General features: G+C 49.3%; 1 protein-coding gene across 1 annotated transcript in view; it reads right to left on the bottom strand.

The window, feature by feature from the left end:
• CHDH (choline dehydrogenase) overlaps window positions 1–12,793 on the bottom strand; it is a 60,793-nt gene that overhangs the window by 47,131 nt on the left and 869 nt on the right. The gene's annotated exons all lie outside the window — the stretch shown is intronic.

The following is a 12,793-nucleotide window of genomic DNA, read 5'->3' as shown; positions in this document are numbered from 1 at the left end:
GAGGCCACCATCACGCTGATAACAAAACCAGGCAAAGATACCACAAAAAAAGAAAATTACAGACCAATATCACTGATGAACATAGACACAAAAAAATCCTCAACAAAATACTAGCAAACTGAATCCAACAATACGAAAGGTTCATACACCATGATCAAGTGGGATTTATCCCAGGGATGCAAGGATTCTTCAATATATGCAAATCAATCAGTGTGATACACCACATTAAAAAAGTGAAGAATAAAAACCATATGATCATCTCTATAGATGCAGAAAAAGCTTTAGACAAAATTCAACACCCATTTATGATAAAAACTCTCCAGAAAGTGGGCATAGAGGGAACCTACGTCAACATAATAAAGGCTATATATGACAAACCCACAGCTAACATCATTCTCAATGGAGGAAAGCTGAAAGCATTTCCTCTAAGATCAGGAATGAGACAAGGATGTCCACTCTCATCATTTTTATTCAACATAGTTTTGGAAGTCCTAGCCATGGCAATCAGAGAAGAAAAAGAAATAACAGGAATCCAAATCAGAAAAGAAGAAGTAAAACTGTCACTGTTTGCAGATCACCTGATACTAAACATAGGAAATCCTAAAGATGCTACCAGAAAATTACTAGAGCTCATCAATGAATTCAGTAATGTTGCAGGATACAAAGTTAATACACAGAAATCTCTTGCATTCCTATACACTAACAATGAAAGATCAGAAAGAGAAATTAAGGAAACAATCCCATTTAGCATTGCAAAAAAAAGAATAAAATACCTAGGAATAAACTTACCTAAGGAGGCAAAAGACCTGTACTCTGAAAACTATAAGACGCTGATGAAAGAAATCAAAGATGACACAAACAAATGGAAAGATATACCATGTTCTTGGATTAGAAGAATCAATATTGTCAAAAATGACTATACTACCCAAGGCAATCTACAGATTCAGTGCAATCACTATCAAATTACAAATAGCAGTTTTCACAGAACTAGAACAGAAAATTTTAGAATTTGTATGGGAACACAAAAGACCCCGAACAGCCAAAGCAATCCTGAAAAAGAAAAATGGAGCTGGAGGAATCAGACTCCCTGACTTCACACTATACTACAAAGCTATAGTAATCAGAACAGTATGGTACTGGTACCAAAAAAACAGAAATATAGATCAATGGAACAGGATAGAAAGCTCAGAAATAATTAATCTAATTAATTAATAATTAATTAATCTACGACAAAGGAGGCAAGAATATACAATGGAAAAAAGACAGCCTCTTCAATAAGTGGTGCTGGGAAAACTGGACAGCTACATGTAAAAGGATGAAATTAGAACATTCTCTAACACCATACACAAAAATAAACTCAAAATGGATTAGAGACCTAAATGTAAGGCCAGATACTATAAAACTCTTAGAGGAAAACATAGGCAGAACACTCTCTGACATAAATCACAGCAATATCTTTTTTGATCCACCTCCTAAAGTAATGAAAATATAAACAAAAATAAACAAATGGGACCTAATTAAACTTAAAAGCTTTTGCACAGCAAAGGAAACCATAAACAAAATGAAAAGACAACCCACAGAATGGGAGAAAACGTTTGCAAATGAAGCAAACAACAAGGGATTAATCTCCAAAATATACAAACAGGTCGTGCAGCTCTATATCAAAAACAAAACAAAACAACCCAGTCAAAAAATGGGCAGAGGATCTAAATAGACATTTCTCCAAAGCAGACATACAGATGGCCAAAAAGCACATGAAAAGATACTTAACGTTGCTAATTATTAGATAAATGCAAATCAAAACTACAATGATGTATCACCTCACACCAGTCAGAACGGGCATCATTAAAAAGTCTACAAACAATAAATGCTGGAGAGGGTGTGGAGAAAAGGGAACCCTGCTACATTGTTGGTGGGAATGTAAGTTGGTACAACCACTATGGAGAACAGTATGGAGGTTCCTCAAAAAACTAAAAATAGAACTACTATATGATCCATCAATCCCACTCCTGGGCATATACCTGAACAAAATTATAATTCCAAAAGATACATGCATCCCTATGTTCATAGCACAATAGCCAACACATGGAAGCAACCTAAACGTCTACTGACAGAAGAATGGATAAAGAAGATGTGGTGCATATATACAATGGAATATCACTAAGCCATAAAAAAGAATGAAATAATGCCATTTGCAGCAACATGGATGGACCTAGAGATGATCATACTAAGTGAAGTAAGTCAGACAGAGAAAGACAAATATCATATGATATCACTTATATGTGGACTCTAAGAAAAAAAATGATACAAAAGAACTTATTTGCAAAACAGAAACAGACTCACAGACTTCGAAAGCAGACTTGTGGTTGCGGGGGTGGGGGGAAGGTAGAGGGGATAAATTAGGAGTTTGGGGTTAGCATATGCACACTACTATACATAATATGGATATTTAACAGGGACCTACTACTGTGTAGCACAGGGAACTCTGCTCAATATTCTGTAATAACTTATATGGGAAATAATCTGAAAAAGAATGGACATATGTACATGTATAACTGAATCACTTAGTCATACGCCTTAAACTAACACAACATTGTAAATCAACTATACTCCAATATAAATTAAAAATTAAATTAACATAAATAAATAAAAATGAATATCAACCAAAAAAAAAATGCTACAACATGGGTGAACCTTGAAAATATTATGCTAAGTAAAATAAACCAGTCATGAAACAACAATTATTGTATGATTCCACTTATATGAGGTAAATTCATAGAAAAAGAAACTAGAGAAGAAGTTACCAGGGGCTGGGGAGAGAGGGAATGGGGAGTTACCATTCAATGGGTATGGAACTTCTATTTGGGGTGATGAAAAGTTTTAGAAATGGATTGTGGCTATGATTGCACGACCCTGTGAATGTACTTCATGCCACTGAATTGTACACTTTTTAAAAGAATGGTTAAAATGGTTTTATATGATGTATTTTTACCAGACCCCTTCCTCATGGAGTGGCAGCAGGTCATTTACTCTCCTTGGCCACAGTCATCCCCAGACCCCACCTCCTATCACAGTTCTTCTCCAACAACCCCCGCCAGCATGCCCCAATGTGCAGGGCACATTTCATTGTTCTCAAAGGTCTGGGTCTGGCCTTGAGCTAGGCACAGATCTCTCTGGTCCCTGGGCAGGGGTGGGGCTGGGCATGGGGGGACCAAACTGGACGTTTCCGTCTGGCTCCACCTCTGCAGAGAAGAAACGTTCTCACGCGCCTCTGCCCCCAACCCACATTCCCCAAAGAATCCCCAGCTTAGGATTTGCTGAATAATGAAGACAGGAGAGCCCAGGGCACTTGCCCAGTCTCACTTCCCCTTCCTGGGGGTGCATGTGGCCAGCTCTCCACCCCATGCCATGGCCAGGAGTGGGCTGGCCTTTCTCTTCTCCCCTGGCGATCCTGGTGCCCAGGCCTGGAGGGAGGCTCCCACCTTGGAGCAACATGTCCCTGTTCCTGAGGCCCATCCAAGGGGGCTGCCTCCCCCTCCCCTCAGAAGCCAGGCCTTGAGCTGAGGAGGGGAGAGGAGTCACTCAGGTTCCCGGCTCTCGGTGGCCTCACAGTGTTGGGAGGTGGCAGGACCTACCCGCGCTCACAGGGCAGTGAGAATGGGGGTGGCAGGGGAGCGCTGAAGAGGGAGGGGCCTGCTACCCAAAGGGGACTCCTTGGGGGCAGGGACACCCCAACCCCTAGCAGTGCCCTCTCAGGCTGCCAGACTGGGAGGGTGGACAGACTGACCAACAGGGGGCAGGAGTCACAGGGAAGCAGCCCCTTCTACTGCCCGGGGCTGCCGGTCATCGGCAGTATGGAGCATGAGGGGCGGGGTCGGGCTGGGAGCTACGGGACCAGAGAAAGACAGGATAGCATGTGTGTTCATTTGAGTGTGTGTGTGTGTGTGTGTGTGCACGTGTGCGCGTGCGCGCTGGGGGTGGGGAGTGGGTGCGGGTTAAGGTGGGTGGGGGGCATCAAAGGCTTTCTTCTGACTCTGGGTGCCTGTACCCCTGACCCACCCTGTTTCCTGGGACCAGCCTTGGCTCTGTGTCTAGGGCTGTCTGTCCACTCTTGGGGCTCTGAGTGGAAGAGGAAGGGTCAGCCAATCACTGTGCATGGGGGACAGGACACTTCCACCCTCTCCACCTCCCAGTCAAGGGGAGAAGACCCTCATCCTCATCCTCACTCATCTTCCTGGGGTGCAGGGCAGCCCGCCAAGCCACACATGGCATCTGGCCGGTCAGGTTGGAGCTGGACACCTGGACCCCATGGTACTTCCGGCCGGGAAGCAAGGCTTTGGTCAATTCCGGCCCCCACTCTGAACACCAGTGATGGACACAGCATATGTGGAGAGACAATGTCAAGTGGAGAGGTGACGTTAAATGAGGGGGAACAAACGTAGGGCCACCATGTCCTTCTGAGTACTGCAGCTTTCATCACCATAGTCTTCTGTAGCAACTAACAATTCTCATTTAGTTCTGAAATCAGTAAGCAAAGACTGGTATGGAAAAATTTGCCAAATTTTGTGGTCAGAACACTGATTGCCTTGTATGACAAGACAGATTTCCATGTAATTCTGAGCTTGTGACCAATTGCACAACAAACTTGATAATTCTGTCAAAGTCAAATTGCAAAAGAACTGTGCCTAGAATAAAATGCTTACCCACCATATCTGGAGTACCCATGCTTGGGACAGAGTCTGTCTCCAGAGTTGCACAGCTGGAGGGCTGACAAAACTTCCCGAAACGACCCTTTGAACAGGGTTCTTCACAATTTCTTGGCATGCACACGTGTGTGTGTGTGTGTGTGTGTGTGTGTTTCCTTTCTAGCTCGGAGCCAGCACACCGTACCAGACTAGGATCAGATCCTTGGGGCCACTGAGGTCCTGGCTTTTGTAGGTTACCCAAGAAGAGATGACAGAACTCTGGAGAGGGGCCAGCAGTCTCGGCCAGGCCTGCACGTAAATAGGGCACAAGACCTGCTTCAACCTTTGAGAAGCTCTGCCAGGCAGGGCCAATGGCAAATAATGATTCTGCTTTGGGCACAGCTGGGGAACATGTAGACCCTTCCCAAAGGTGAGGGATGCATCAGGGTTCTAAAGGTGCAGCCTTCTGTCTCAGCAATCCCACTTCTTCTAACAATTTATCTGAAAGAGGGACTTCCCTGGTGGTCCAGTGGTTAAGACTCTGCGCTTCCCAACCTAAATGCCCATCAACAGAGGAATGGATAAAGAAGATGTGGTACATATATACAATGGAATATTACTCAGCCATTAAAAAGGAACAAAATTGGGTCATTTGTAGAGACACGGATGTACCTAGAGACTGTCATACAGAGTGAAGTAAGTCAGAAAGAGAAAAACAAATATCGTATATTAACGCATATACGTGGAATCTGAAAAAATTGGTATAGACAATCTTATTTACAAAGCAGAAATGGAGACACAGACGTAGAGAACAAACATATGGATACCAAGGGGGAAAGGGGTGGGGGGGTGGGATGAATTGGGAGATTGGGATTGACATGTATACACTATTGATACTATGTAGAAAGTAAATAACTAATGAGAACCTACTGTATAGCACAGGGAACTCTACTCAGTGCTCTGTGGGGACCTAAATGAGAAGGAAATCCAAAAAAGAGGGGATATATGTATACATATAGCTGATTCACTTTGCTGTACAATATAAACTAACACAATATTGTAAAGCAACTATACTCCAATAAAAAACAATTTTTTAATTAAAAAAAAAAGTAAGACATGATGCAATGGGAAAACTATTGACCTGGGAGTCAGAATAAAAGAACAGCAAAGCCACCTGGAAAAAAAAAAAAAAAAAAAGACTCCGCGCTTCCAATGCAGGGCACATGGGTTCGATCCCTGGTTGGGGAACTAAAATCCCACACGCTGCATGCCGCAGGCAAAAAAAAAAAAAAAGAATTTAACCAAAAGAGAACTCTGCACAACTGTGAACAAAACAAGCCTAGAGGTCTGTCCCGAGTTGTTTATGCTGGCAAACAATGGTGAAAACCTCACTGTCCACCCATGGGGGACAGAGCCATAAAAAGGGCCCCATCACAAGAAAGGATGCTGTTAACCATTTACACAGTGGCTGGGTAGCCCTGTCACTACAGACACGGCTTGAGCAGACCGAGGCACAAAGCTCAGCTGCTCGTGGGCACTAAGCCCCTTGGTGCCCCAAGGTTGGCACTGTCTCTGAGCCCATGGGCCAGGGTGGTGCCGACAATCCTGAGAGAGAACTGCAGAAAGAGGGGGGTGGGTGGGGGGGAGGGTGCCGCCATCGTCGGCTTTCTGGGGGTCTCTGAGGGGTTGTTCTCCAATGCAGGATTCAGAGCAGGCCACCTGCCTTTGATTTGGCCTTCTAGTCCCGGCTTTGACCTGCTCTCCTGAGAGACCTCTGACAAGGTTCTCAACCTTCTAGGCTGGGCTTTGTGTGGGTCAAATGAATAATGCTCCGTAGCTGCCACGGTCTGTTCACGGAGCTCCATTAAGCCACGAAACCAAACAGACTTATAAGTAAAGTAGTCATAATAGGGGCAGCCACCCATCCTTCATCATCACTATCATCATCGTCATCATCACCGTCAACATCAGCCCTACATCATAGAAAACAAGCCTGAGAGGGGAGCCCCTGTCCCTTTTCAAGTCACAGGCAGCACCCGCCCAACACAGCCACATTCTGGGAGCTAAAAAGTCACCGTCAGCACATGGAAAGGGGACAAGGCACCACCCAAGGCTGTGGAGGCCAAGAAGTGGTAAAGTTCGGCTGCTCCCCTGCAGCCTGGCAAAGCCTTCTCAATGACACAGCCGCCTGATCGCCCAGCCCCGGGGTGGGAGGAGGGGAGTTTGGGGTGGTGGCCCCGGTGGGAAGGGTCTGGTCAGAGAGGCAGCCGGGCTGGGGAGTAATGGTCCAGTGAAGAACCCTGGGCAGCTGCCCCCTCCCCCCATAGCAACCTCACTGCCCACCTCCAGCCCAGGCCACCCATCCTCCCAAGATGGTGGAGCAAGCTTCCTCACAGCCCCAGGAGCCCTGCCTCCTGCCCCCGCCTCACCCATCACCCCTCACCCAACCATGAGCCTCACTCTCTGGGTTCCAGGCACCCAGACCACCTACCCTCCCTCCCACCCTGGGCCTTTGCACGTGTGCTCCTTCTTCCAGGTATGGGGTCCCCACCTCCTTGCACCTGGGTCACCTCTCACCTTCCCTCAGACCCTGCTCAGCCAATGCTCCCTCTGAGAAGCCTTTCTCGGCCCCTGGCCACATCCATCCTGGGACTTCTCTTTGTACCACTTACTGAGACCTCAACCCTAGAGGTGAAATGAGCTGTCAAAGGCCCATTGCCCCAGCCAAAGGCTCTGTGGCCTGGCCCCCAACGCAGAGTCTGGCACTCTGTAATGCTAGCTGAGTAGACACATGATGGGGACAGGCCAGCATGCAGCCTACAGCTCCCACACCTGGGCAGTCTGAGATGCGGACACTGAACTGAGACATCTGTGCCGGGACAGAGAGAGGTACCACTTAGAAGGGGCACAGGGAGGGACTTCCGTGGTGGTCCAGTGGTTAAGAGTTCGTGCTTCCACTACAGGGGGCATGGGTTCGATACGTGGTCGGGGAACTAAGATCCTGCATGCCACAGCAAATAAATAAATAAAATAAAATAAAATAAGGGGCACAAGGAACATTCTGGATCCTGACCTGGTGAGGATCACCTGGGTGCATATACAGATAAAAATTCACCATCAGTACACTTTACCGTATGTTGTAGCTTAATTTTTTTTAATTAAAAAAAACTCATTTTCTTCAAAAGTCAAGTTTCTTTTCCTAAAACTCTCATCCCCCACATTTTGGTGCCGAATAAACAAATGAATCAGAAACTCTCCCCTCTTCTCTTGAATTAGCTAATCATTTGCTGCCTCGGAGATAACTCTGGCTGCTTGGGCAGGGCCCACTTGTCCTTGCGCCCTCCTGGTGCCGAGGGTGGGACACAGGACAGGGCAGAGACTGCTCAGAATGCCAAGAAAACCCCAGGGAGGAGCCCCAAGTATGATGCCAACCACAGGCCAGGCTTTTGTCCCCAGCTCTGCCAGGACTTCTGTGTGACCCGGGCTGGGCGTTTCCTGTTGGCGACAGTGGGCGCCAGCCTCTGCGGGGGCCTCTAATGTTTGCAGCTCCTTCCCTCTCGCCTCTGCATATGTCTGAATGAGATATGTGTGAATGAGAGAACACAATGAAATATCCTCACCACAAACTCCAGACCTGAATCTGCTCACACTTCTAAATCCACCGATTTGGAGGAAATTCGAAGATCAGAGGAATGTGGGATCCCACACACAGAATCCAGGCCAAGGGAAAGCCCGACATTTCTTCAACAAGTTCAAGTGAAAAAGAAACAAGGCAGAGAGAGATGGAGGGAAATCCACAGATCATGAGAGAATGACGTGTGGATCTCACTCAGGTCCTAGGAATTTGAACGCTGACCGGATATCTGAGGATATTAAGAAGTCACTGTTTGTCAGATGTGACACTGGTTCTGTGGTAATGTTGTTTAAAATGACTGTTTCAGAAATACCTACTGAAAGATTGACAGAAAAAAATAAGCAATATTTGGGATTTGGTTTAAAAAACCCCAGGGATTTGGGGGGCAGACGAAACAGGATCACCCATGAGGGGATGGGATATGGGATTCAATACTCTCTTCTGGCTAATTTTGTATGTGTTCCAAATTTTCCATAACAAAAAGGGCTTTCGTTGTTGCTATCTGCTTTAAATCTCAGATCTCTCTGCTAAAGGAGTGAGGGAGTGAAGGCAGAGTGGGAGAAACTCGGAGGCCGGAGCCTGATGTAGGCTGATGGACTCCACCCTGTTCCACAGAAGTCGGGGCGTTCAACAAAGGTTTGCTACCCGCTTCCTCCTTCAAGCACATTTACTGTTCGTAGATTTTTTGACGATGGCCATTCTGACTGGTGTGAGGTGATACCTCATGAAAGGATGCTCAACATCACTGATCATTAGAGAAATGCAAGGCCTGCTTGATCTTTAGTCCGCGTTCACTCAGGCGCTACCACGGGCTCGGAGACACACTCCTCCGGAGGCCAGCAAGGCCCTGGAGGTGCTAAGCGGCCCCCTGTGGATGCGCCATCGCAGCCTCGGCGGGGCCGGGACAGGGGCGCCAGATCACACCCCACAGCAGCCCTGCAGGAGCCAGCTCGCTTCCTTTTATAAAGCAGCGGCGAGACACGAGTCAGCCAACTTTCCCACACGTGCCCGCTACTGTGTCCCTTTCAAGCTTCTGGAGGGGCTTAGCGGCAGAGGGCCCTACGCACTGCCAGGTGGGCTGCTTAAAAACGCCCACTGCTTCCTTGTGTCAACTACGAACAGCTCCATCACTGAACGAAAGTGCAGGAATCAATCAGGCACCAAGGCTAGGGTAGGACATCAACCAGCATCCACGGACCCTGGTTCCAAGTATCACTGATGGAGAGATAGGTGGCTGCCCCTTTGGTATGAGTCCCACACATGCCCACTGCTCCACCCCCTGACATCTCCAGTAATCCTCCCTCAAGCTCTGGGAGGCCGACTCTGTCACCCACGTACAGTTGGGGCTTTGAGAGAAAAACAGTACCAGCCTCCTCCGCGTTCTGGACCTTCTTCCAGGCGCCAGTGTGACAGCGCACGTGAAGATCGATGCAAGTACACAAGGGCTGTGGCCTCACGGGGTTTCGCCCTAGGAACTGGCAGGGGTAGTGTTAACATGGACTGAACACCGTGGCCCGCGTCTGTGGGCCTTCCTGGGCCAGCCCTCCTCACTGGAGCAGAGAAACCATGGCCCCGCTGTGAACAGGGGGCAAGCTCTCAGTGTGGCCTCAGGGTCCCTGGCTCAAAGTAGGCATGGCCACGGACTCTGCAAAACTCAACCAGCTGGAGCAGAACACTGGGTGGCGGGGGGAGGGTGGTACCGAGGGTGGGGTGCTCCCAACAGCACCCGTCCCAGCTCGGGAGGGCTGCCGGGGCCCTGGGAGGTGGCCAGTGTTTGCCAGAAACAGCTTGCTCTTCATGAGACAATGGGTCCACTGTTGACTGGCTGGGGCCTTGATTAATATTTGAAAAAAAAAAAAAAGAAGTGGAAAATTCCACCTGTGTGGGTGGAGACTGGGCCTGGGACATGTCAACAACCCTGATGGTCTTGTTCCCTTGCCAACGGATAGGGCAGAGAAACAAAGGTCTGATGAAAGCGACAGCCTGAGGGCATCGCTGCACTTGGGTCCAAAGGAATTTCCCTATTTGGGCCGTGGAGATCATCTGTTTATTTCTTGTCCCACCTCCCCTGCCCCTAAATTTACACAGCCCTTTTAAGTCCTTCAGCTTTTTCCCACCTATTCAGAGTCTCCCAACAGCCCTGCCAGGCCACCAGGGCTGATGTCAGCTTCATGTTATGGATGGGGAGACTGAGGCCCCAGGACACACACAGCCTCATACGAGGCTGGCACTGGGGAGTAACTAGCACAGCCAGGGATCTGGAACCCCGGTCTCTCCACCCCCAGCAGCGGCACAGAGCCTGTCCCAGGGGTTCTGGGGTCACAGCCATGGGTACTAGACAGAGTGGTCTTCCAGGCTCCAGGAGAGGTGCCCTCCACCCCACCAGAGGAGGAAGAGGAGGAAGAAACTCAAACCAGCTCTCCTGGGCAGGCAGGCTTTGGTGCCGGCCTAGGAGGAAGGTATGCACTCATTCATTCGTTCATTCAAGCATTTCACAAGCGCCTACTAAATACCAAGACTTGAAGGCACACTGCACAGTGGCTCTTTCAGAAAGCTAGACCCGGAAGAATTCATGGCCAAAGGGGGAAGATCAGAGCATCTGCACTTCCCTCACAGACTTGAGTCACCTCACTGCCATTACACTGTCTCATCTGCCCACTTTACAGCAAAGGAAACTGAGGCTCTGAGAAGGGCAGTGACTTCCAGAGGTTAGAGAGAGGAAGCTGAGACCTCCTGACCCGCAATGGTCCCGCCTCCTGTTTAAAGCCACGACACTGTTGGACTTCGGCATTCAAACAAATGGTGTTCCTTCCAGCAGGCCACCTTGGAGGCTGCATGCTTAACCAACAAAGCCCTCTTGTGGAGGGACACTTTTTGGAATGAACTTCCGAGCCAGAGCAGACCCCTTCCCCCCGAAAAGACAGGCAGGCACACCTTGCTGGCCCACAGAGAACACCAGCTGTGGCTGAAGGGCTCTCTGTGGGGCTGCCCACTCTGCAGTCCTGCCGTGGGCATCAGAGAACCAGGACCAGGGCAGTGTCACCTCTGTGCCCACACACACCCAACCCTGGACCCAGGGCACTGGGGGATCACTCAGTCTGTGTCCCAAGTCAATGGCCAGCACCTGCTGCCCAGGTTCCCTCCTCCTACTCCTCCTACCCGATGCTCAGCCACCTCGGCACCATGCTGGCCTCATGTTTCCTCTCTCCTTTGCCCACCAGTATCTTCCCCTGGAGAAATAATCTTAACCTTGCCCTTTCTTGAAAGAAAACCACCCCACTCCACCTCCAAACCCACTTCCTCCCCTGCCTGTCTCACCCCTTCTTGCCAAGGACCTAAGCCAGGGGCCCACCTCAGGCCAGGCCACCCCTGGCCCCTCTGCCTCATCTGACACCTCGGCTGCCCCCTCACTCTCAGGTTTTCCTAGCCTTTACCTCCAGGGAGTTCTCCTTCCCCGGGGACCTATCCTCCTCCCCTCTCTACCACCCCTATAAATGTCTGACTCACAAACTCTATTTCCAGATAGAGGACTAACCTCTGCATCCCTGGTTGTCCCCAAAGCCCTCACACTCAACAGCCCAAGCTCCTGCAGCAGGGCCTGCTTTGGGGCCAGCTGTAAAGCTGGCACGGCTCGAAGCCTGGCCCACAGGGACTCAGCTATTTGTCCAGTGAACGCATTTTGGTTAGCACCTGCCTCCTCGCTGGCCTCAGAGGGACTGGCCTCCCACGGCCTGGCATAAGCACCCAGGTGGGCTTTCTAAAACTGAAAACTGACCACCACCAAAACGCCTGCCGTGGTTCCTCTGCACCATGGGACAAAGTTCATGATCTCAAGAGCTGGAAGACGAGGCTGTCTGCATCTGCGCTTCCACAGCAGGCTGGGCACATGTGCCCTTGAACATGTTCTCACCGCCCTCATCCTCAGTCCAAAGGCACCTTTGCACCCCAGGGCTGGCACCCTGCACGTGTTTGCTCAGAAGAAAGACAACTGTTAGAGATGCAAATGATCTCTGGGACCCCAGGGCTCAAAGCAACTCAGAGAGGTTGAGAGAGGGGCCCCGGGTGGCCCAGCCCCAGGCATGGGTGAGGCAACAGCCTCACCTGAGCCACTCTCCTTGGTTAGAAACCAGACCAATCCTCTGGAAGCATCACCTGAAACCTACATGTGTGCATGCCATAGCCCCCAGCTCTAGCTGGGCCCGCTCCATGCTGGCCCAAATCTGGATCAGGCAGGTGGGCCAGGCCTGGTGCACAGGACCTCAGCAAAAGAGCTGCTTGACTAAGTCAACCTCGCACCAGCTGACAATTCCATCCCTCCTTAGGCCTTGGTCTCATGTAAAGAATGGACCTAACTTGGCCTACAAGTTTAAGGGACCTTGAGTTGGTCACCCCCACCTTGTCCTTTGCAAACGCAGGCAGCTGAAGCAGCAAAGTTCCAAGCACTTTGATCTGCTGTTGGCCCAGCTGATTTTTA

This window comes from Balaenoptera borealis (genome assembly GCF_965194805.1).
Source record: "Balaenoptera borealis genome assembly, chromosome: 12".
NCBI classification, from domain to species: domain Eukaryota; kingdom Metazoa; phylum Chordata; class Mammalia; order Artiodactyla; family Balaenopteridae; genus Balaenoptera; species Balaenoptera borealis.
The sequence above is the reverse complement of the archived record's forward strand: the minus strand, read 5'-3'. Positions and strand labels throughout refer to the sequence as shown.